Source organism: Mauremys mutica, chromosome 11 (genome assembly GCF_020497125.1).
Source record: "Mauremys mutica isolate MM-2020 ecotype Southern chromosome 11, ASM2049712v1, whole genome shotgun sequence".
Lineage (NCBI taxonomy): Eukaryota > Metazoa > Chordata > Testudines > Geoemydidae > Mauremys > Mauremys mutica.
Genome location: NC_059082.1, coordinates 8,021,784 through 8,044,897, shown reverse-complemented (window position 1 = coordinate 8,044,897; position 23,114 = coordinate 8,021,784). Strand labels below are relative to the sequence as shown.

Below are 23,114 nucleotides of genomic sequence, written 5' to 3'. Positions count from 1 at the left end.
ACATCTGGGCAAGCTGGGCTCCATGTTCAGGATTACAGAACTAGAATGATGCCTTAGGCTGGGGCATTTTCGGTTTCCTTTTCCACGTATGTTATCTTATTTTGAACTATTAATAAGCATTGTCCTTTTGGGAAGAGACCTTGCTGACTACAATTTTTCCTCTGTGCTGGCTCATTTCAATTTACAATAGCTTAGTTAATAATCAGTCAGATCTACTGAACCCACATTTATAGTCTAGTGTATAAATACACAGGATGGGCTTGCACAACACTTGTGTAGAGTACTGCGGGTCTAAATTAAGTGCAAGATAAAAAGGGATAAAAAAGCAAATGGGAACCCAATTCTGTATTGGCGAGGCTGCTAATGTTTGGTTGTCACATCACTCCTGCTTAGTAGACTGGTTGCAAAAGACTCTTGGGTCCTAATTCTGCAAACAGCGCTATCCATAGTGCCGAACATCATATTTACAGAGACCAGCCTTATAAAATAGAGCTGTGCAGAAACCAGCTATTTTGTTTTGTGGGAAATTCTGCAATTTTGAAATTTGCCTTAGTTCCAAAAGAGAAGGAAATGCCCCCCCTCCCCCATCAGAATTTCACACTAAATTAAAAGTTTGGGAAAATTGTGTTTGGGGTTAATTGAAGCATTTTGTTTTGATAAAATATAGGGTGTTTTACCCAATATTATTAATAAGAATAAGGTCAAAACGCATCGTTTCTGTTTAAAATTTCACCAGAGTTGACACATTGCAGCAAATGTATCAATTTAATTGAATCAGCATTTTCAGATGGAAAAGTGCTCTGTTGGGAAAATTTCAACCAACTCTACCTAAAGTGTGGTACTTCTTCCCCATTGGGATGGTTTGCAGTATTCAGTGTTTTAGCCCACGAAAGCTTATGCTCAAATAAATTGGTTAGTCTCTAAGGTGCCACAAGTACTCCTGTTCTTTTTGCGGATACAGACTAACATGGCTGCTACTTTGAAACCAGTCTTCAGTGAGTGCAGGATTGAATGCTAAGAGTTTTGTGCATGCTGAAGATTGCATGTGAGCTCATGTCTCCTCAGTAAAGGATTGTTCAGTGCTGAGGATACCACCTAGCTCTTAACTTTGCACTCACCCGCAGCTTCTACCTGCACCGGCTTTGACACGCAAACTTTCCAGATTCAGACCTTAGTCCATTTCAGAGATGCATTTTTACTCAACTGCAAAAGTCAATTTATTGTGCATCCATTTTTAGATGCTTTCTTAAAAGAGAGCGGTCTCTTCTAGAGCCTTCCAGCAGACCTGTGAAACGACTTGTGTGTCACAGGACTGTATCATATGGAGCTGCGGTAATCCAGATACTTTTAATGAAGTTACTGGCCATACACAGTAGTCAGTATTGAAACATTAATAACTCACCCATTTAATATTTTAAATACCAAAAAGGGATTATAAAAATCTACTGCATGGATTGTGTTGGTATATATATGTATATGTATAAATTAAAGTCGGAGGAGGGGGGGCGAGAGGGATAATTATGTTGTTCCTGGGCAGAGACCTTGTATGCTGAGTTTTGGCCTACAGCAAATTTTTATTGCTGAATTATAAACTCCTAGAAGTAGGGATTTATAATGGGACTGTTAACAGACTCTTAACTACAGCTAGCAGGCGCCATGATAATGAAGCAGAGCTTTAAAATCTGCTTTTTTAGTTCAGACACAGAGGTTTACAGACTACGTTGAGAGACTCCATTATACAGTCATTCCTCTGAATTTTTTTTTTTTAAAACAAACTAAATTACAAACTGTCAAATGCTGTCAGAGTTTACAGTGCACATAAAAAGAGACCAGTCTGATGTAACAGTGGACAGAGCACCAAAGTTCCCCCCATGCTGTGGTGCACCATGGATTTTATACACCTGACATATTGAAATATTGAGGACAGTGCAGATCTTGGGATTTTAAAATCTCCTCCTTCCAGTACTGTGTGCCAATACTACTGCTACTGTAGTATTTAATAACTTTACTGTTTTAGGTCCAGATGCAGCAATTCATTCCCTTTCAGCAAAGCATTTAAAATAAAATAATAATTATATATATATATATAGAGAGAGAGAGAGATACACCTATCTCATAGAACTGGAAGGGACCTTGAAAGGTCATTGAGTCCAGCCCCCTGCCTTCACTAGCAGGACCAAGTATTGTCCCTGACAGTCCCCGCCCCCAGCCCCATCAAGGAGGGAACTCACAACCCTAGGTTTAGCAGGCCAATGCTCAAAGCACTGAGCTATCCCTCCCCCCAAAGCACATGCTTAAGTGCTTTGCTGAATTAGGGCCTTAGGGTCTGAGCCACAACCCACTGATGTGAATGGAAATCTTTGGATCAGGCCCTTACGTTTAAATGGTATGCACACACAGCTACCAAACATGAGTGGCAGAGTACAATTCAGGGGGCTTCTGCAGCACTGAGAAGGCGAAGGATTCATCCAGTCCCAGCCAGACTCTGCAGCAGCAGCATAGAGCCCCTGAAGTTTCTACTACAGCATGAAGGCTTCTGCTGTAGCCCTCACAGCTCCTGTCTCCCGGATTCACAGCAATGACTGGTGGATCCACGCAGCAGGAGATTCACGGGCCCTGCTTCTTCTTCTCAATAAACCTAAATCCATGGGAGCATGCAGAATGCCTCTATGAATGGGATTCTGGGGCATATCCCTGTGGCACAGTTCTCTACTTCTGCACCACAATTCAAACAAAATGCAGACCCTCCCATTCTGCTAGGAAGATGCCAAACAAATATGCATGCAACTTTTCCTATGCTAGACAAGGAAGGTCCTCTGAGATTCCTCTTTTCTCCTCCCACAGGACCCTTCCACCAGGCAAGTAATGCTAGATGCAAGTCCATTAGGAACATATTAATATTACTCTGTGCTTTGATGGGGAGGGGAAGAGGCCCATGAACAGAACAGTCTCTTCCACCAGGAAGCTGCTCAAGGCACTACCTTGGCCTGAGAGTCAGGACTTAGTCTCTGATCTCAGCTCAGCAAAACAGCATGGTCTGTCTGGAGTGCTGGACTGCCCAGTAGTTTTATCCCTTACATTTATCATTTGATTGTTTTTTGGTATCCTAATAAAATAGGGGTGGGCAAACATTTTGGCCTGAGGCCCACATTGGGGTTGCAAAACTGGATGGAGGGCTGGGTAGGGAAGGCTGTGCCCCCCAAACAGCCTGGCCCCCACCCCCTATCCACCTCCTCCCACTTCCTGCCCCTGATTGCCCCCTCAAGACCCCTGACCCATCCAACCCCCCTGCTCCCAGTCCCCTGAGTGCCCCGACCCCCCCCACCCCTCCAATAGGCCCCCTGGGACACCACACCTATCTAGCCCCCCCCGTTCCCCATCCCCTGACTGCTCCCCCCCGAACCTCTGCCCCATTCAACCACCCCCTGCTCCCTGTCCCCTGACTGCCCCCCAACTGCCTCTTGACCGCCCCTTACACAAGCCTCCGGCCCACTTACCATGCCGAGCGGAGCATGTAGAGCAGCATGTCTGGCTGCCGCGCCGGCCAGAGCCAGATACGCCGCCGCTCTGCTCGGCAGGAGCGCACAGCCCGCGCGACTCCGTGGGAGAGGGGAGGACAGCGGGGGAGGGGCTGTGGACTAGCCTCCCCGGCCGGAAGCTCAGGGGCCGGGCACCCACGGGACAGATGTGGCCCGCGGGCCGTAGTTTGCCCACCTCTGTAATAAAAACATCCTGCAACCACTGCCTGCTCCATGTTTGTTTCAGTTATGCCAGATACCACCTTCCTAAATCCAGTGGAATTTTGAAAACTCCTCCCTCTAAGTCCACATAAGAACGGCCATACCAAAGGTTCATCTAGCCCAGTATCCTGTCTTCCGGCAGTGGCCGGTGCCAGGTGCCCCAGAGGGAATGACCAGAACAGGTAATCATCAAGTGATCCATCCCATTGCCCCCGTGACACTTTATTTTTCCTTTCATCAAGCTTATGAATACATACAATTCTCCTCAGCTGCCCCCAGTTATCCCCATCCATCCTTTGCTCCCCAACTTTCTCTCCAAGCACTTCCACTGATGCGCAACAGCTGGTCCCAGAAAACCTCCATTGTAGCCTTATGTTTTAATACTAGAGCCCAATTTATTTTGTAAGCATGGTCCCAGGGCCCTGCCTAGCTTGCTTTTTGTGTGTGTGCCCCCTCTTGCACCACACAGTCCACACCCTGTGCCTTGCTCACCACCCGTCACCAGTAATGGGATCCTCCTTGTCTACTTCACGTCGGTATTTTGACTGCTGCTGCTGTTGCTGCCGCCAGTCACTTTGGGTGATTTTTGCCCAGTAAAGACTAATCTGCGGCTTTGAAGGCTGTGAGATGCTTGGGGGAAAGGGGCACACCCTGCACCTTAGCCAGCCCCTTTGCCTCCAGGACTCTTTGGGGACAGGGAGGGGCGCATGCAGCATTTCTCGTTACTCTTGTTAGGAAGGTGTCGCTGCACTTCTTCCCCTTTCGCTTCCCTGCAGCCACAAGCTGGCACAGGGCCATGATCCCATCCAGACATGCCCCATTCGTTGCCCGTAGCAGTGCTAAGGGCACTTGCTTCTTCCCCAGCTTGTGCTCCCTGTTCTGGGTGTCTCGGGTGGGAGAGGCTTGCTGGGGCCTCTCTTACACCTGGGCATGCCGATAGGGTAGGCTATGGGAATTTCTACACTGCAATCCTAGCAACACAAATACATACCCAGGGTTCCCCACGTGCTCTTACAGCTCATGCTGACACAGCTACACTGCTGCTGTTAGCCATGCTGGTGCAGGGAAAGCTAGTGCAGGCCTACCCAAGATGCAATCCCACCTTGGATTGCAGTGTTGACATACCCTAAGTCTGAACCGACAGTCCAGGTCAGGTTTAAGGCACATTGCCAGAGCAGTAGCTGGGAAGCTTGCCCTGTAAATGCTTATGCTGTATGCATTCTGTAGACAGAGGACTTCACTCCCCATGGCTGCAAATCTGGCACTTTCCACGAGCACCAATTTCAAACACACGCTTTAAATACTGGAAATTGTTTCAACCCTAAATATAGCAAATACTTGGCAGTTGCCAAATGCCAGCTGCCAGCATTTCAGAGAGGCTGGCAAAACCTGCTCCAGCACCACAAAGCCCAGCGGATCTAGTCAGGGCACTCCCTTATGCCTGCTATTTTCTGGCTGCACTTGTGTTTTGGTTAAGCGGCTTGCACAACAAGCCTGTTTCAGGCTGCCATCCAACCTGCAGCTCTAACATAAATGTGCTACTGAACGGCAATTTTTAGAGCCAGATTCTGTTCGCAGGTCACACAAGTGTAAACCTGGATATATCCCACAAACTTTTGTTCAGGTTAGTTACAGCGGCATAAATCTAGGGTACTTGCACTAGCTATAATGGAGTTTATCTGGATTTACACCAGAGGAACTGAGATCAGACTCTGATTCATGGATTCCAAGGACAGTCAACTTTTTTTGTTTGCATAAGACTCATAGTTTTTTCCCCAACAGTAGTCCCAAACCTTACTCCCAATGCAGGTAAGTGCAAGATGCCTTGATTTGGAGCTGGCTCTTGCATGAATCTTGAAAGCATGCCCAGTGGCAGTCTCCAGCTTGCTCAAAGAGCTATGTTCACCATTCTTTTCGCCTAGTTCCAAACAGAGCCAACCAAACAGATTGTGTGTTTAGTTTGGAATTAAGTTCAGTTGAATGCACCATGCTCTGCTGAACCACTGTGAAAAGACCTCCACTTCCCTGAAGTCCAACCCTACTGCCCAGTGACAGGAATAAGAGCTTTGCCATTTACTTCAGGGCCCTTGCAGAGCATGATCTCCCAAGGAAACATACTTCGGGAAGCTGGAAAGTTCCCTTGAATCCTAGAAATTAGACACATTCTATTAGGGAAGCTCATCCACCACTGCCAATGAAAGACCTTCATCTCTGGCCTGTCCAGTCAAGTTTTAACAACCTGCTGAAAAGACAGGAAAATCAGGACTGATCGGTTGAGGAATTTCAGACTGGCGCTACTGAATCCTTATGTAATTTAAGCATGAAGCACACATGCAGCCAGAGAATATCAAAGTGATGCTCATTTTACGGATCTATTGCTTAGACTTTGTGATATGTTCTGTTCAAACATTTTCACCTTGTACTTTTAATAGGTTTGGCGAAGGAGGCCAGGTTTTGATCTGACTTAACCTAATTGGTTGGGTTTCCCCAACTAAAGCCAGGCGCTGTTTGGAACCAGGGTCCACTGCATCTGGGCCACCAATCTCTGGGGAAAGTACAGACGGACAGCTAGGATTTTGTTCCCTTTCCACAAAAACTAGAATGGCTTTACAAAAAAATCTCAGTTGAGCTACTCTTTTGCAAAGCAAAAACCAGACTCAGGGATAGGTGATATTTTATCCAAACCAAAGTTTGGGGGAAGGTAGGTAAGAGAGCCTTTCCTTAGCTTTTAACATAGTGAGAAGGCATATAGAATGCAGGGGTTGCATAAGGAGGGGCAGGAAGCCATGGCTTCTCTAAGGGTCTTGCTAGACTGCCTACGGGGCAGAGACAGAGACAGAACAGATCCAGCAGACTACAGAATGATCAAAGAACTAGGAAGGTTGAATTATGTGACAAGACTGGAAAAGCTGGTACAGGGACTTAGAGGAGAGCAGATATGACTGAAGTTTCCCAGATGCTAGGAGAGATAGTGAAGCTACTCCAAGCTATTAATCATCAATACTAATCAGGGAAAGGGCTGGGGGGGCTAAGACTAAATAGGACACAGATTCACCAACCACAGCGTTTGCTGCTTAAGACCAGGCAATGAACGCTACAAAGGTGCTGCTGTTGGGTTTAGCAGCAGACTTTGTGGTCTGCTAACACCAGGCAGCGTCCGTCCGTCACAGTAAAGGATCCCAGGATCTATTGTTGATTGCCTTTATGATTCCTGAATACAACCACTTAAGCAGGTGAAAAGAGAAAGTGTTTTGCCCAAACTCAAGTTCATGAGATTATACAACCTCCTACTATGTAAAGTAGGTACCTTTAAAAAACAAAAAGCTAAACAAAGACAGGCATTTAGAAAATATTCAGGATTATTAACGTGCTGTGTCCCAACACTAATCAGCTGCAGGATAGTATTCCTACAATTGAAAGTTCTGACACAATCAGTGTCAACCTATCAAATCTTTCAAATGCACAATGGTACATGGAAACTTGGAAGAAACGAACACTGCATCATGCCTGGTGTTCATCATAAGGAGAATAAGAACACCCCCCAAAATCAAGCACAAACCTGGAGGACACAAATCCAGATTTGTTATTGTTTAAGTGCGAGGCAGTATCTTAAGCACTGAAAGCTACAATGCACTGTCCCACAAGGGGCAGGGCCTGATTCATTGCTCACTGAAGTTAATGGAAGCACTGCCTGGGGTTAGGTCCATATATCCTAGTGGATGACAGGCAAATCTAAAATAAAACAAATTCCCTCCCACTCTGCACCATTGTCTTTTCCTTCTCACTACATCTTCCAGATGTTGTCCATGTTCTTTATTTACTTTACCCTTCCCGTCCTGTTCCACTCGCCCCACCACCTTCCATTCTGCTCCCACGCGTTCTGCTGCCTTTTTTCCTCCTATTGCTGCAGCCATAGCACCTCTCGATTGCCTCGGCTCACTCATTCTTGTCTCCACCCCCTCCTCTGGCAGTACACGTTCCACACAAGCACTCCTCCTATGCCCGTTCCCTTCCTTATCTTCAGCCACCCGCAGGGGCTCGCTCCCTACTAATCTTCTTCCCATCCCTCTGCTCTCTGGGTCCTTCCCTCCCACTCCATACAGAACTAAAGCCCCATTTCCAAATAGCTTATTTCAGTTTGTGATCCACCCCCTGCTTCCTCCTCCTTCTCACTGAAATTTGGCTATCTCCCTCCAACTCTGCTCCAGGGGTTGCCCAGTACTTCTCTCCCACCCCGAGAGGTGGATCTCCTCCACATGTTGACATCCTCCTTGTCTTTTCCATACTTTCTCCTCCCTCCCGCCAACTTTTTCCTTCTCTGAAGTCCACTCCATCCAACTCATCTCTCCCCTCTCCTAACATACGTGGGCCCTTGGCTCCTTTTCTTCCTTCTCTGGCTTTGATGCCTGGCTCTCCCATTTCTTTCTCATCTCAGTCTCCCTGTCCTTTAACTTGAATTCATTCAGTATCCACACTGATCACCCTTCCTACCCCTCTCATGGCCTCTCTTTCACCTATTTGTGTAACCTTCAATGCTGGAGTGACTCACCACCTCAGCCACTTCCTCTCTTTCTCCCCCACTCCTTTATACCATTCCCCATTTACCAGGCACCCCATCGTAATCCTTTTGTGATCTCCAGTCAATTGGCCTCAGATGCCTCTTCTCTAACTACCCTTGCTGTCTCTTGACAACATAGCTCCAATCCTTCAACTGCACCCTTCTTTCTGCAATCAAACTAATCCCTTAAAGAACTGCTCTCCCTCTCTTCACTCTCTCATACCAGTCCCCAGCCTTGCCTCTCCTCCTGTGCTGCAGATTGGCTCTGGAGACCATTTTTCTGTAGATGGGACATTATGTTTTCCCCAGGGAGTAGCAAAGGAGGTTCTTGATGCAAGCTGAATCCACTCAAGACAGAGGTGATGCTGGTGGGCATTCTGAAGAGTTCACAGAAACAGAGTAGTTTTCTTTGGTTCAGGGCTAACTGGTCAATTAAGTCCGTAGGTTAGGAGTTCTCCTGGATACTAATCTCTCACATAACAGAATCTGAAAGTAACACTTCCTATCATTTCCAGTTGGCAGGGGACTCCATCCCATCCTAACTGACAAAGATTTGGCCTCAGTTATACATACTGTTGTTTCCTCTGAGCTGCACAATGATAATGCAATATAGGTAGATAGAAAGCCATCAGACCTTAGGAATCTCCAACTAGTACAGAACACTGCAGCATCTTCTCAGCAACAACGGCTACTAGGAATGCATCAGACTTGTTCTCCACTCTCTTCACGGGCTTCCCATAGGATACCGAGTCAAGTTCAAGTTCTCATTCCTTATCTGTAAGGCCCTGGGCCCAGCATATCTAAAACTTGGTATGAAGACCATGGTTGACAGTTGTGCTCCTGAGGCACAAGTGAACTTTCTGCCATAACCAAACCCAAAACCCTCCACTCCCCATACAATCCTCCCCCTGGAGAGAATGCAAAAGAGATAATGAACCACACATGACAGATAATAATTGTGTTGCTTAGTGCACTTTTGGAGACACTCAAATACTACAATGATGAGGGCGGTAGAAGAACCTTCATAGAATAAGAAATAAAAGAGTTGATAAACTTGGCAGGATTCTAGAGGACCCCAAATGGTCCAGGCTCATAAGTACTGAGACACAGCTGCTGAATGATGTTCCTTAGTAATTCTGTAAATAATTGTAAAATGGCAAAATTCTCACAACACTGCCAAGTGACCATTCACACTCCCTCTAGCAAGCTTCTGATATGACTAACAAAAGGAATACTTGAGTCACATTTGGCCCAAAATTAAGATTTAAAAAAAATGCTTTTACAAAATCTAAGGCCAAGAAAAATAGTTCTGTGAAATTAAAGTAGAATAAAATGTAAAATTATTCCAATGAACAACAAAATAAAAACAAAGCCAAACACGCCATCCTCTGTATAAGGTACAACTTCAGCATTGTGCTTGTGCATGAGAATGTGATAGTGAAATTGACTCGAAACTAATGACTACATTTCCTTTTCCAAACTGAGAGACATGCAAAAAATAAAAGCAAACAACTTATGTTCCGACTTTTAAGAAGTTCATTGTCAGGTGTCCCTTTCTCTCGCTCTTTGCAAAACTAGCCCACCAATCCTTTTCATTTGGTTCCCTAAATCCAAACTAAGCCGCCATCTATTGGATCAATTACAGGTTTAAATCTACCATTCATCATTTTCCAAAACCCTGCAAGTCAGTAGAGTCATTGAAAATGATGTTAGAGTTAAGTTCAATTGCTTTCGCATGGTTATTCTGTATTCACGGTCAAGATGATCTTTTATTAAGGTGGCACATAGTTCCCTAAATTTGCATTTGAGCTTAATTCAATTGTGTTGATTATGAACGAAAAGACAAAATGTCTCATGGGTAAAAAAAAAAAAAAAAATTTCCCAGGGTTACAGCACCTCTTACAAACATATCCAGCTCTGCGCCAAATCCTATTCACCTTCTACCTGCTAAATAAGAGCTTCATTTGTACATGTAACAATGCTAGACCTACCATGCGAGGCAATAGCACCAAAATGCAAGAAATGATTTCACTAGAGTCCAAGGAATAATTACTTTCATCTTTAGTTTGACAAAGCACCTGACCCCATGTCATGTGTTTGCAGCCATTCCAGAGTCAGACTGGTCAGGGGAGAAGGTACAGCACTTTTATTAACTGGCAGAGAATCGGCTCCTTTGGATTCACGTCAGCTTTTCTAAAAAACTATTTTGTACTGGACACGCTTAGAGTCTTAGTACCACGACACATGCACTAGCACTCTGCTGCCTAACCTAACAATAAAAGCCTTGCTCACTCTTCTAAATGGGAGGGCAAGACAGGCAACCATCTTCCAGGTGCTGCCTCGTGGCCAGAGGTCTCTCTATGGCATGCTACCTCTGTTTTCCCCCTCTACAGGGCCCTTTAAGAAGAACTCACTCAATCCAAACAATCCCTTCCTGGGGGCCAGTTTACTGAATCCTCAGCAGCATACCAGCTGTAGGCCCCAACCCCAGTTCAGTGTCTCTCTATTGATAATCCAAAATAAAGCACACATTCACAATCTTCATCCCAGGTTCAGCAGGGCACAGTCCCACCTCCCCAGGGACTATCCTTCTGCTTCCCAGCACCTCATGCCTGCAGTTTGCCATTCTCTACAGGCCTTTCCAGGTGAGCCTTTGCAGTCTTTCCCCGTTATACAAGGTGCCTTCCTGCCTGAAGAGCTTTCCTCACTCTCTCCTGCTTCGTGAGCTTCCCCCCATACTGACTCAGAGCCCTGAAGGAGCCTTCTTGCTCCTAATGCCATTTCCTAGGCTTCCCCCCTTGTGTCCTGCTCCTTTTGTACTGGAATCACCGGACCCCTCTCAGGTGAGTTTCATCCTATAATAACGCTGGCTTAACCTTGGGTTCTCCAGCCCCTGGGGCAAGCCACACCTTGTTACAGGGAGCATAAAACCCTCTGTGCTCACCTCAGGCAGGATAAGAGTCTTGTTGAAGTAAGTCAAGAGGAACGTAGGGCGCCACTGGGGTAAGATATGCTTAGCAATGGCAATAAACCTTCACCCCAATTCTCTGTGCCATTCACAGCAGTTAATTTATCGGAATAGCTCCTCCTGATAAGGCAGCCATGAGGAGACAGCCACGCCAATGCTCCAGACTGCCAGGCCACGTCTAATCATTCAGATAGGAGGCTCCAAAGCAGCGGGACAATATTTAGCCTGACTGCTACAAGGAGGATTAAAGAGCCCTTTTCAAAAGGATTAATAAGGATTAGTGTCCCACCTAAACTTTTGGCTTTGAGCAATGAGCAGGGTTTGAAAATTGTGGGAGGCCCTTGGGACCAACCAACTGCTTGTTGAAGTTACACTTATCGTGGAAAGATGTCTGAAGCAGAGCTAGCAACAGCATTGCCAACCCCAAACATTAAAAAAAAAAAAGTCAGGCCTCAAAAAAACCACGAGGTTGGCTTAAAAACAACAGACTATCAATTTTCTAATTTCCCTTGACTCTTTACGTTTCACACTTCGATTTTCTTTGCAAGCAATCTTTTCTCCTGTACCATTGTAGTCAATGGGAATCTTGACATGGACTTCAACAATCACAAGACCATGGCCTAAGTATGTGCCTATTTGTTTTTTAAGCCCCGAGTCAAATCTTCCCAGGATTTGGTTTTTTAAGAGTTAACTCTAGAGCAGAGCAGTTCCACGTGATCTAAACTCGCTCCCTACGGTTGCCTTCCCATCACTGTTGGTTAGTTTCACTGCAACATCCTCCCAGCATCACATTTTTTAATTAATTTCACCATTGATAATATTTATGTTAAAAATATAGTCCCAATGGCCATTTTAGTGTCAATCAAATTCAATCTAAAATAGTGATAGTCCTGTGCATCTGTCCATCAGAGAGACATGGCCCAATCTGCATCCTTGGCATCAAGTGTCTCAGGTTTAGATGGATCATCTGTTTTGACAGGTGCATAGTCTGCACTATGTTCTAACCTGTGAAGTGCTGAAATGCAGGTTGATAGCTCTGAGCCATCTCCATCAACTTCCTTTGAACATGCAATCACTAAGTTCCATTTAAATTTTGTTTCCACAGGATCTGTGCTGCAGCATGGACGATTCCCTGAGGAATATGCAAATATAATTGGTGGCAGAGCAGAGTAAAACTGAAAGTAGTCAAACTTGCTGGGTCTCTTATGATGAGAACAGTAGAAACTAATATGCAAGCACAACAGAGCTGAGTTATGATTGCAGTAGGACCTCTAACTCCAAATTTCCTTAATAACAATATAAAATCTGAACTACAGCGTTTCATTTAATTATGAGTCAGAAGATTTTTATGTCCTTTATTACTCTATCGCATTACCTATTTGATTACTATTGTAGCATATATAAAATAGTGCTCACTCAGGAGCAATTGCTATAATTAAGACAGCAGCTCAATTTTTATTATACTTTCCCTGTTTTCACATGTGCAAAACTTTTGGAAAGAGTCTCCTTTCAGGCTGAAAATTTTCATGCTGTGTCTCTGCCCAAAGATGAATTGTTCTAGAGACTTTGACTATATCCATTCTGCTGAGTTAGGAGAGAAAGTGAAAAAATTCAACTCTCGCTACACAGTTCTTATCAGAGCTATGTCAAAAAACAGCTACTATTTTAAACTTGAAATAATGCTGGATAAGGAATATGATAAAAAGCCTCTGAACTGGTTTTGAGTTAATTTAGTTATGACTTTATGAACAGCATGGTCTGTGGAAAATGTGGTTAAATATACAGGTACCGGATTCATGACAGGTATCCCATATGTTTGGCCAGCCCCAAAAATGCACGCAAATTGGTTCACATGTCTACCAGTAGAGTTGGTCAACATTTATTTAATGACAAGAGGTGTGTGTGTGGGGGGGATCTGACATGGAGGCTAGGAAATTACAAAATCTTAAAAAAAAGGTACAGGCCAAAAAATGTGTGGGTTTCCTCATACAAAGCTCTCTGCAGGGGCATGCGAAGTGTGATATCATCACTCTGAAAGTAATAGTTGTGGTAACTCATTTCACTGTGCGATTTGTGGCAACACCTGTTTCAGCTCTTTGGTCAGAATGATCTTAATATAGAACAGATATCTCATGTTCTTACATTAAATCTACTTTTTTTTCTTTCCTGTAGAACAATTTTCTTGCTTTTTTTTTTTTTACAAAAATAAAATAAAAAAAAATCCCCACAAAAATCACAGCCATCTCTCTCATGTGACTTGAATTCAAGTATTTTCCTAAAACTTGCAAAAAGAAACAAAATTCTCTGTAGTTAGTTCACTGAGTTTTCCTGTTAAAAAATGATTTTTCACTCCTTGAATTTAAGAATTTAGCACTATCCCATTAAAACTTTATGGGATAGTGATCAAATAGGTAAAATAGGAGAGGGGCAAAAGCTGCTATTCTAACCTTTACTCACGAATTTAAAAAGTAAACATATTTCAAAATACAAGAACCATCTCCAAATGAATCAGTCATAAAATATAAAAAGGAGTTTTCAAATAAGGGCTTGCTAAAACCTATCCCAAACATCTGGCTCATTCAAACACTTTGTTTTAAGTTGTGTTAGTAGAATTGCTATTTTTCTTTATGAGCCAGACAATGTTAGAGACCAGTGCATGCTAACAACTCAGATCCTCAATATATAGCATGAAAAGAAAAAGTGCCTACCTTTACAGTGGTTCAGTCACAGAGCATGCTAGTGTGTTAGCAAAAAACAGGCATACGTGCTGGCTACTTTCTCATAGGTAAACACGCCCCATCTGCAGAACGCCTTCAAATTCTTCCAAGACCCACCCAGTAAAGCTGCAATTCAAGATTTCAGACTGAGGGCAATCCTGATGTTGTGCAAAACCACGGGATGCAACTTTTGAGTAATAATGCAGAATGTCTTTACTATTGCTGGTTTCAACATAGTTAAGGGAGAATGGCTCTAAACCTTATGGTGTAGCTATTTCGTTGTACATCTGAGCATTTCTCTCCTCTTTTCTAATTTTGCTCTATACACAAACACAAGGATGATGTAGTAGTAACACAGAAAAATAACCTCACAATACACAAAACTGCACAGACATATGGGCATAATTAGGTAATTGTGTACTCCAGGGTGGATCTGAACATAAAATTTGGGAAAGGGACTCCCCTTTTTCTGATTATATAATGGAGCACTTCATGGCTCAGTGTCAACTGGATACTTTACAGAAACTAACTCCATAGTAGGGTCCAGTTACTTAGGTGGTATGAACTGCCATAGCTTCATTGATGTTTATAGAGCTATGCTGATTTATACCCACTGAGGATCTAGCCCTGCATATTTATGATCTTATCAATTTTGTTTCACTTCAAATGAATATTTAAATACGACATCCAGTTATAATTAGGATATGGTATTAACCAAAGGCCATTTGTACCATGTCTTCCACAAAACAGCTGGAATTGATGGCATCCCTGGGAATATAAAGGCACCACCTCCTGGTGCTGCTGGCAAGAGAGATGGGGATAACTGCTGGGGCCATGTGGCCTCCAAAGTTTTGGCTCTGGAGGGAGGCTGGTAGGCTCAGTTAGCCCTCTCCCTCTGCTCCCTGGTTCTGCTAGCAACAATAAACCAGTAATCCATATACGATAATGCAATAAGTTTGGACTGGGGTCTAAATTTCCCCAAAGCTCAAGGTTGTTTGGATCAAAGGGTGGTTTTTTTGGCGGGGAGGAGGAGGGAGAAGTACAGCATCCTTTATGAGCTGGGTGCATTTCATTTCTTCAGTCCTACTATATAAAACTGGGAGTGGTATTCAAACTGAAGCTGTACAGAAACATTTAACTTGAAGGTTTAGTTCAGAAAGGCAACATTACCACTTTGCTGTGCAACTCAGACTATTTCTACATTTTCCCACATCTGAATCGTGACGGTGAGCCAAACAAACAGAACATCTAAGAACGCGTTCCCAACGAGGGAAGCGCAGAGCAAGTTCATTCATGTATCATTTGGTTAATACAGTCCCTTTCATTTCATAGAGGCATCGGGATATTTGTGATGCCTTGACTCACAACCTCTTCACTGTTGCTCTCATCTGCTCCAAACCCCTGTGTTTGATTGAAGGAAATTCAAACCTGTTTTAGAGGAGCTTGGAAGAATTAGATTTTTATTGATAAATGTCAATTTCATGGACATATGCAAATAGACAAAAATATATTTCCATCTAGAATCATTCAAATGTACAGCTAGACAATGTAAGAAAAATGCAGCTTGAGAACTTATGAGAGTCCAAATCCAGTGATTTAGACTTGAATAAGGCTGGTTACAAAGGGACTAGTGAATGAATAGTAAAAACAGGTACGATTGGTTGATTTAAGTATATTTACTTGGTATATTTTGACACATGAAGTTGACAGTGTGTTAACTGTTGATAAAGCTTTAACTTTCTGAATCTAAATGTCTACTATCATTAAATAAAAATTGTCTGCCACTCCATATATTCACAGAACTATGAAAACTTAACTGATAAAAATCTAAAAAAAAATGCTTACAAATAAACATTGATATTATCCATTGAAATTATTAAAAAAATAATCAAATTCTGCCAAGCACAGTTGTAGATAATACAATGGAAGACACCAATTTTAAACATCTTTTAAAGCATTTCTTGGGTGCCACTCACCACAATACTTGGACTCCATTACAACATTAAATAAATATATTATTGCCTAAACAACAAGCGAACTCAACTCTAAGCCATCTCCATCAACTGGCCAAAACTGCCCACTGATCTTTCAGTTACCACTGCACTTAGCGAGTGCTTTCCATGAGGGGATGACAAACCTCAACACTAAGGGAAAACAAAGCAAACTAGAGGCATCTTGCCCTATTAACTAAAAATAGCCAGAAACCATCTCTGAATGACCACCAGAGAACACAAATTCCAGAAATGAATGTCCCACCTACCTAAGCAAGTGACAGTTCAGCTATATAGGCACAGAATCAATGGTGAAGAATCACACTGTGGCAGGATTTAAAAAAAAAATCCTCAAAGATTTAAGAAAACCAGCTAATAGGTGAATTTATCCAAATAATTAATTTACAAGTAGAAGCTAGAAAAGCCCTTATCTATAGGGCCGATTGGAAACTTCAATCAAAAAATGAAACACGGATAATTATTCCCCATTTTCCAGCCAGCTGTATTTACCTGACTCAATGAACCCAGATCCTGGTTGTGAATTCTACTCTCATAGTTCCTAAGTAGCTATACAAAAGAGAAATGATAAAACCAGAATATATTTTAAAAGATTCATTCCAACTGGATGTCTCGTAATGAAAGGCTTATTTAGTAAAATAGTTGTGCCGTGCTAAACTTTTAACTTCTAGAATTCAGAGCTGGTGAGTATGAGAGTCCAAAGAAAGGCCTGCAGTTTAGTTTTAAGAGGTTTCGTTCTGCTAAACTCTCTGTCAGATGGTAGTTATTTATTGTCTGATAATAGTCTACAGTGGCATAAAAGTTGTTTCCAATAGCTTAAGACTGAGAATGTTCTACATCACCTGGCATTTAATAAAAAAAAATAGTAATTTCTCTGCTAACCTCCCCCGCAATCCTGCTAACATAACATTATTTCATCAAGATTTAGAAACTGATGAAAATAAAGCACTCTGAAGCAAGGAAATGCCTGGGTAGGCTAGAAAGACACATTGGCATCAAAACCCATGGAGCTGACTTGGGAGCCAAATCCCCTGCTTCTTCATGTGGGTACAGAATGCCTGTCAATGTATTTCCCCCCCTCCCACATGGAAAAATGTGGGGGTAACTTCATACTAGAACCACTGCAAAATTTTCCTCCCCAGAACCAATCTTGCAAGAAGGTATGATCCGGCTCTTAATTTACGCTGGTTTGCAAGCGAGTGGAAGTTCCTGTCTCATCAACCAGGTTGTCCCATCTCTCAGGAGTGATATTTAATGCATTATTTTACTGCAGCTCAGTTGGAGGAGAATAAAGATTTCTAAAGTACTCCCCCTATCAAGTGCTTTACTAACAATAACAGCACACACATCACACCAAATTTGGAATATGCTGAAGAGTCAAAGCGGCAAAGAGTCCTGTGGCACCTTATAGACTACGAAAGCTTATGCTCCGATACATCTGTTCGTCTATAAGGTGTCACAGGACTCTTTGCCACTTTTTACAGATCCAGACTAACACGGCCACCCCTCTGATTAGGAACCGCTCTGATTAGGGACAAAAACTCTTAAGTGAGTGCACACCAGGGTTTTTGCAGGCCTAAGTTGAAAGCAGACGCACATGAACATTTGGTCCAAAAGGAAAGGGAGGATGCCAATCAGCATACAAGGGGCCAGAAATGGTCATGCTAAAAGAAAAAATCTACACCACTGGAGGGGAAAGGAGTGAGTTCCACTGCTTTGTTCTCACTATGAGTGAGCAAGCAGCAATGTTTTCAAGCTGTAGAAATGAGACCACTAATTGGTTTCAAATACCCTTCAGGACAAGTCTTAAAAAGAGGTGGTCTTGAATTTAGCTAGGGGTCTACATTTGTCTGTATTGTTCATCCTGAAATATTTATCACCACTCCTGTGTTTAACAATTCAAAAGTGTCAATGTGGCAGTTCTTCTGTGAACATAAGAACATAAGAAAGGCCGTACCGGGTCAGACCAGAGGTCCATCTAGCCCAGTATCTGTCCACCGACAGTGGCCAATGCCAGGTGCCCCTGAGGGAGTGAACCTAACAGGCAATGATCAAGTGATCTCTCTCCTGCCATCCATCTCCATCCTCTGACGAACAGAGGCTAGGGACACCATTCTTACCCATCCTGGCTAATAGCCATTTATGGACTTAGCCACCATGAATTTATCCAGTCCCCTTTTAAACATTGTTATAGTCCTAGCCTTCACAACCTCCTCAGGTAAGGAGTTCCACAAGTTGACTGTGCGCTGCGTGAAGAACTTCCTTTTATTTGTTTTAAACCTGCTGCCTATTAATTTCATTTGGTGACCCCTAGATCTTGTATTATGGGAATAAGTAAATAACTTTTCCTTATCCACTTTCTCAACATCACTCATGATTTTATATACCTCTATCATGTCCCCCCTTAGTCTTCTCTTTTCCAAACTGAAGAGTCCTAGCCTCTTTAATCTTTCCTCATATGGGACCCTCTCTAAACCCCTAATCATTTTAGTTGCTCTTTTCTGAACCTTTTCTAGTGCTAGAATATCTTTTTTGAGGTGAGGAGACCACATCTGTACACAGTATTCGAGATGTGGGCGTACCATGGATTTATATAAGGGCAATAATATATTCTCAGTCTTATTCTCTATCCCCTTTCTAATGATTCCTAACATCCTGTTTGCTTTTTTGACCGCCTCTGCACACTGCGTGGACATCTTCAGAGAACTATCCACGATAACTCCAAGATCTTTCTCCTGAGCTCTTTCAAGCTGGTACAACTAACTTCCTTAGCTATGTACTGTATTACTGATAAATGCTTTACTTACAATATTACTGATAAACCTTCAGGTTGGTAGCTGTTGAATCATCACATGCTCATTGACTCATACAGGAGGTGGCTAGAGAAGAATTGGTTGTGACCGATTTTTAGTCAGATTTCTGCACATGCGATATTCCAACTTGTTCTGTTACCAAATTCTCTCCCGTGGGATAAAGCCATTCTTTCCTGCTTGACTGGCATGATCTTGTCCATTTCTGCCAAATAAGCCTCCTGGCCAAAGGAATCTGAAGCATAGAAGTGTGTAATGTTCTACTGTAACTGGAACTAGAAGTAAGTTTCTTCCTTAGCATTACATTCAACATCTCACAACTTTGTTTCTGACAGAGTTGTAAGCTTGTATAGGCTGGAGCTTTCAACGTGTGCATTTGAAATAAGTCTAAATAAATAAATGTGGCACAAGAATGAACTCTGTTGCTCACATTTATAACACGGACTATGTAAAATTTTATGAATATGTTCTCTTTGAACTCTGTATTAGCCGTAACTAGATGTTGTTAATATTTGGTTTTTATATTGTGCCCTTTCCCCCACAAGGTGCTAATATTAGTTCAGTATTTAGTCCTCACAGCACTCCTGTGAGCTATTCCCATTGCACATAGGGGGAAACAAAGGAAGAAAGGTTAAGTATCTCGGGATCAACCCTTCTTAACACTCAATCAGCATCAAAGCAAGGATTTCAACTCAGGAGCTCCTGTCTTTCTGGCTTTCGTGTCAATCCATCAGATCGGAGATTCCCAAACTTTTTTTGCTGCACCTCCACATTCAGATTCATGTCCCAGGTGAATCCCCCTCATCACAGGGGAATAGAGATGGTGCAAAGTTCAGAGCCCAGGAGGTTGGGGATGAAGGGGGAAATCCCCATGTGACCAGCGTATGTGGGAGGAGGCTCACACGTCCAGTTTGAATGCCAGTTGTCCAAAGCGGCAACTCATGCCTGTGTGCAGCAGTGCTGCCCTCTCCCGGCATGCATGTGCACACCCAGTGAAAGACATTTGCTGTGGGGCCAGGACACAGGTGTGGTGCAACTGCCAGTTTAATTCCCAGCACAGCAATGGGAGAGAGGAGACAGGGAGAGTAACGGTGAGACAGACAGAGAGGGGATCAGAGTGAACTCTTGTCCTGTACAGATCCCGTGGGAGCTGGCCAGCAGCAGGATGTGCTGGGTTTATTCTTAAGCAGTCAAGTCCTTGAGCTCCACTGATAACTCTCCCTAGGGGGCACGGCCCACAGTTAGAAAACCAGTGCAAGTGGACCATACCTGCTCTTTAGCTTGTTATATATATATATACACACACACACACACACAAATAAAACAAACCACACATCTAGTTTAATGCCTTCTCCTGCTCCTATTCAGCGGCTTGATAGCATTCTGTCCATTGTGTAGATCAGTCCCTTCTGTTTATTTCCAGACAGCAACTATGTCTCTAAGGGGTGCACAACTGCGGTATGTAATCATTTTTCTCATACGGATAATTGATGATAAAACTTGGTACCTGAGCATAGTGAAACCAATGCTCCTTTCCAGTATTCCCATTCATCACAGTACAATCAGATCAGGCACGTGGGAGATTAAAAGAAATCGTTTTTGGTAACTTAGGGCGGGAGTGCAAGATGGAAGTGAGCAACTCCCTTATTAATCATTAGAGTCATGAATAATGGTGTAATAACTGTGTGAAGAAATAAATCCTGATACTACAAAAACCCCAAGCATATGTACTAATTATAAACGTACATAAAATAAAACCTTGGGAAAAAACAGCTAGAGTATTAAATTAATAGGACATTCCTACTGATTCAACATAGTGTTGTTCTCTTCAAGGAGAATCAGAGGGCATTCAATTGCACCTAGTGTAAAGGACAAATTGTATAAGTGCATAAGTACAATTATTCCTCATGCTGTCAGAGAAGAAATAAGTCCAGTATCATGATGTTTTAACTATAAGAGTAGGCGGTTCTCAATGGCCTTTTAGGAGGCATATATTACTACCAAACACTGCTGTTTTCTTTAAGTGAGCATATATAGATGTTGGTGCTGAGTAATCTATTGCCTTTCTTGGCTGACCCTACAAAAGGAATTCTCTGCTGTGGAACCAATTCCATTCGTATCAGGACACCAACAGGCACACAGGAAATGGTGTGGACAATAAACTGTCATGGAGATCTCACCACATCTGCTTCCTTTGTTGATCTAACTGGTTCAGTAATAGATAAATTAATATAGCATTCCACAGGGCTAGGTTTGAGAAATGTATATGAATGTCAATAGTTATGCCCTGTTGGAACCTTTTCCGTGGGTTGATCACTCCTTCTACTCCCTTTTTGGCGTCAGCAACTAATGTGGCACTGTTTCAACTTTAGTAAGCACATGCTGGGGAAAGTAGTTGCAGCTTCTTTCAGATTACAGCCAATAAATCCAATGCATGGGCTCTGTTCCTTTCTGAAACAGAAAAAGCTTGATTTTCTTAACTCAATTTTCATCTCTCACAAAAGACAGCTGAAACAGAAGTGGGCCACTGATCATAACAACCTTATAAAAGGATGTGTATGGATGAGGCATTACACAACACTACTAGAGACTAGGCAGTGGACAGCACAGTAAAAGTCAATAAAGATTAGGGTGCCAAAAAAATATCGACTTCATCTTATACAAGAACAACAATGCTCAAAATTCAAAGGCAATATACATAAAAGAGAAAGACTTGTTTCCATGTACTGCAGATTAAAAAGACCCACTTTATGCACTGCAACAGGTTATTAGTGAAGCAGGTAGAGGTACTTTTTTATTTATTTATTTTTTTTTTAACATAAAAGGATTGGCTACACATCTAAAGAATAAAAAAATGTAGTTACACTAAATAGTTTACGCCAGTGCACAGACTGACCAGCTAGAAAAAGGAAAGACAGAAATCCCACCAACAAGCCATTTCACATCTCTTTCCGCAAGGCTTGCTTTATTTCCACAAAACAAGTCTCAAAACCAGAACAAAATTAATTCCAGCTCCTGGGTAATAACCACCTATAGCCTCTTCAATTTCAGTCAACTGGCAGGAGAGAGCACATATCCTTTCCTATAGTAGTTTCCTTCACCTTTAAAAAAAAAGTATATTATATATAAAACCCCATTCAGATCAGCCATATACTGTACTAAGCAGGAACCACTTACGTGCTGGAACAGTTTTACACCTTGTAATTTTAATAATGTTTGTGACAAACTTGAATGCTTCACAGCCAGCGTTAAGTCTCCCACACACCATTCATCTCTGGATATAGTATTAACAAAAGTCAGCTGTACTACAGTGCTGGATATTTTTACCCTCCACTAAAGAAGCCAATATGAATTACTAACCTAGGTGGAGCACTGTTTTGTTCCTGTGTACCAAATTCTATGTTTTTTTTGCAAGAGGCTGAATGCAATATTTTGTCCAACTGTTATGGCTTACTGCCATAGCCAACTATGCGCTTACACAGAATAGTCTTTAACATTATTCTAGCTGCAAAGTACACTAGGCTAATAATAATAATTAGGGTCACAATCAGATAACCATTTAGAAACAGTTTTCTTCAAGACAGCAAAACCGAATGAGTATCAAATAGATCAAAGATGTGGATGGGCTTTAATTTTCATTTCAGCTGGTGTGCAAAAGGCCCTTTTCCCATCACATTGGAGGGCTTTCTGGGGACACACATGCATGTGTGATGTAAACATTCAGAGGACAAATAACTGATTAAAGCAAAACATTATCACCCCCTCTTGAAGGAATTTAGGTTGTTTCATAGTACTGCCATCTCCCTGAGGAATGTGGTATATAATGGAGGTCAATCAGTACAGCATGAAGACTGCTTATTCTGGGAATTGAAGTCACTGTTATCGGGAACAAAACATTCCATGTAATAAACTTATCTCATGTATCAAAGGCTCCAAATAAACTTTCCTCACCTTTATTAGGACTAGTATCCTCTGCTACAAGGAATTACCTGTTTGTGGGGAAGAGGTTAATTGCATCAAGACCTAAATGACCTGGATAACAGAAATATGGAGTAATACCTTCATCATAAACCATGAAAGTCCAAAACAACTGCCATATGAACTCCAAGGGAAGATGTCGAAGACAGGTTGACAGGTGAAGGAAGTCAAACAGTATTTGTGCTGGGAACATAGGAATAGCCGCGTGGGTTTTTGGTACTAGACTGCAACCCTTTCCCACTTAAAATCTGCATATGTCCTATGTTTGAATTCAAAGTTGTCTTGCCATGTTGGCTTTCACTAAGCTGCCTGTTTCTTTGTATAGATCCTTTGG

General features: G+C 42.6%; 1 protein-coding gene across 1 annotated transcript in view; it reads right to left on the bottom strand.

Moving 5' to 3' along the window:
* CERS3 (ceramide synthase 3) overlaps positions 1-23,114 on the bottom strand; it is a 64,942-nt gene that overhangs the window by 38,405 nt on the left and 3,423 nt on the right. The gene's annotated exons all lie outside the window — the stretch shown is intronic.